The sequence below is a fragment of the Octopus bimaculoides genome, chromosome 9, assembly GCF_001194135.2.
Source record: "Octopus bimaculoides isolate UCB-OBI-ISO-001 chromosome 9, ASM119413v2, whole genome shotgun sequence".
Lineage (NCBI taxonomy): Eukaryota > Metazoa > Mollusca > Cephalopoda > Octopoda > Octopodidae > Octopus > Octopus bimaculoides.
In genome coordinates this window covers 82,765,319-82,768,676 of record NC_068989.1, presented here as the reverse complement: position 1 = coordinate 82,768,676, position 3,358 = coordinate 82,765,319, and the positions used below count along the sequence as shown (strand labels likewise).

Here is a 3,358-nt window from a genome sequence, read left to right as displayed (position 1 = left end):
TATATATATATATATATATATATATATATATATATATATATATGAATACATATATATATATTACATGCATTCATATACCTAAATACATGTATACAAATACATTTACATATATGTATGCATATATCTGTATACATAAATATACATTTATATACGTATGCCCAAGTGTGCGTGTGTGTATTTCTATATAACTAACTATATATAACTATATATATTTGAATATCAATATTTGTATATATAGATATATATACACACACACACACGTACGTTTCTGCGAATTTGTGTGTGTGTGCAATTTATAGCTCTGGGTATTAACATAAATACACACGTATTAAACTCAAAAATAAACATATATATGCCTATATCTAGTCCATCTATCGTAGTAAATTTATATACACATTTACTTATATTCTTAATAACATACGTATATACCCACATATACATCTTGTGCGTGAATAGGTCGACTTCGCCTATATACATAGATATAAACATACAATATATATACGCGAGCTAACACGCGCGCCTGCTACGAGCAAGGCATGGCTTTGTGGTCAAGACGTTCGATTTGAACCACGTGGTTCCGAGTTCGGACTCACAGTGAACCAGTCTGAACACGTGTCTTGTGTAGCCACTAATTGACCAGCGTCTTGTCAATGATCAATGGAAGCGACTGTGCTGAAATCCGTCTCGTCTGTATTTAACTCTCTGTGTATTTGTGTGTGTGTGTGTGTGTGGTAACTTTCTGATCGGAAAAATCAATTTACGATTTTAATGAAAATTTCTGTAACCGAAAAACCCACGCTCCGTTTCTTGTTATTGTTTATGTTTTATTTCTTGATCCTGTGACAAGCAGTTAGACAAAAATAATCGATAAAGGCAGTTGTAGATATGTACTAAACTTGACACTAAAACCATTGAAAGCGGTGCCCCAGTATGGCCGCATTCTAATAGCTACACACACACACGCACGTTTGTCATGTGTGTATGTGTTTTTCTTGATACCATTCACATGACATACGCGTGCGCGCATACACGTGTGTATACATACACACATACATACGTATATATATATATATATATATATATATATATATATATAATATATATACACGTTTATAATGCTTATATATATATACACAGTAAGAATAAATATGTAGTGTTTACTTACCATGAAATACGTCCATTAAAACATACAGAGCATATCTTGTGTCTATCTCGAACGAACCGTAATAGTATGAGTGCCAATAATGTTTTTGGTAGGTGTAGCAGTACGGGCAGTATGATGTTATGTTGTATGTCCAGGTAGATTGTAATCAACACCACACCTGCCTTTAGTGTTGTCCAAATCTTGCCATTTATCCATATGTAGTAGAGAAGAAAAGGTGGCCACAGACAAGCACTGAAGATTCAACGATGCTTTGTCTCCAGAAATATAATCATTCCTTAGTTTTTATCAAGCTATATACATACACATATGCACAACAATATAATATAACCGTTGGTTATTTTACATATCTGTGTATGTATGTGTTATATATATATATATCCCTATATATATATAAGTGTAGCAGATATATGTGTGTGTTGTAGGAAAGTAGGGAGAAATACTATTTCCTTGTTGTCATTCCGTTCTGTTGTGTTGGTTTGTCTTCACAGCAGTTGTGTGTTTTATTGTGCGGTTGGCTGTTGTCGCTGTTCTTCTTGTACGCACACACACACACACATCTAAAATCCAATATACACAAACTTCTGTGTGTATGCGCCAGTGAGTGTCTATATACGCCTATACATATATGTATGTGTATGTATATATACAGCAGTGGTGGTGGTTAGTGCTCGGTTGGCAGGAAAGCCGGCGACGGACTGCCGACAAGAGGGGAGAGAGAGGGAGAGAAATAGACAGAAAGAGGGGAGAGAGAGAGAGAGGGAGAGAAATAGACAGAGAGAGAGGGGTGCAGATTAAATAAATAGATAGATGAATGAATGTATGTGAAAGAAGGTGAGACGGAGAAGACAAACCTGTGTGCTGTATGAAGAAGTTGTTGTTGTTTGTTCTAGTGAAGACTGGAGTGGTTAGAGGTGGTGGTGGTGGTTGCGGTGGTAATAGTAGTGGGTGACGAGATCTAACGAGATCTTGGCCGAGACATGACGAGAGTTTAAACAGCAGAAGACACAACAAGACGTAGAGGTTTAGAAGGAGAGATGAAGGATGAGGAGGAGGTGGAGTTAGTGGTATGAGGAGGAGGTGGAGTTAGTGGTGTGAGGAGAAACGGTGGCAGGCAGAGGTCGTTGTGTATGGTGGTAGGAGAAGTAATGTAAAGTGACTGCCTCCTCACCCTCCCCTACATGGAGCTGTGTCTGTGTGTTGAGCTGTATGTGCATATATCTTTGTATATAAGTATGTGTATATTTGCGTGTGTGTGCTTGCTTCCCTGCATATAGTTGCGTGTATGTATCTCTACCTGTTTATAAGTATATGTACGTATATTTATGTGTGTGTAGGCTGTATGTTTATATATCTTTATATATATGTGTGTGTAGGTTGTATGTGTATATATCTTTATATATATGTGTGTGTATATATCTTTATATATATGCGTGTGTAGGCTATATGTGTATATATCTTTATGTATAAGTGTATGTATGTATATTTTTATGTATGTGATTGGAGCTGTGTATATTTTTAAATGTTTGTCTGTGCTTTCCCCTTCTACATATAGTTATGTATATATATATATCTATGTCTACACATATATGTATGTATATTTGTGCGGGTGCTTACTTTACAGCATAAAAACTGTGTGTATATATTTGTGTATAGATATTTGTATATTTATATATTTGTATGTGTGTGTGTTTGCTTTCCTGCAAATGGTTGTGTTTATATATCTCACTACATAAGTATATGTGTGTACATTTGGGCGCATGTGTGTGTGCGTTTCCATGCATATAACCGTTTGTATACATCTCTGTATGAAGTGTATTAGTGTGTGTGTGTGGGTGCTTGATTTCCTGTGTATGTAGCTGTGTTGTGTGTGTATATATGTATATGTATATATATATATATATATATATATATATATATATATATATATATATATATATATATGTGTGTGTGTGTATGTATGTATGTATGTATGTATGTGTACATGTAGACTTAAATGAGTGTGTGCTTACTTTTCCTACATATAACCGTGCATGCATGTGTTCTAGTCTATGTATGTGTATGTATGTCTGTGTGAACTTGCTCTTCGGTATATAACTTGCATGTATGTATGTACGTGTTGTCCCTCTCCAGGATATACCTGTACTTATGTGTGTGTGAATATATATATATATATATATATATATATATATATAT

At 34.9% G+C, this 3,358-nt stretch overlaps 1 protein-coding gene across 2 annotated transcripts in view; it reads right to left on the bottom strand.

Moving 5' to 3' along the window:
- LOC106870678 (BMP and activin membrane-bound inhibitor homolog) overlaps positions 1-2,090 on the bottom strand; it is a 141,075-nt gene extending 138,985 nt beyond the window's left edge. For both annotated transcript variants that reach the window (XM_052970832.1, XM_052970831.1), the window contains exon 1: positions 1,166-2,090. The gene's annotated coding sequence lies outside the window, so the exon portion shown is untranslated. The remainder of the gene's footprint in view (positions 1-1,165) is intronic.
- Positions 2,091-3,358: the final 1,268 nt, after the last annotated feature.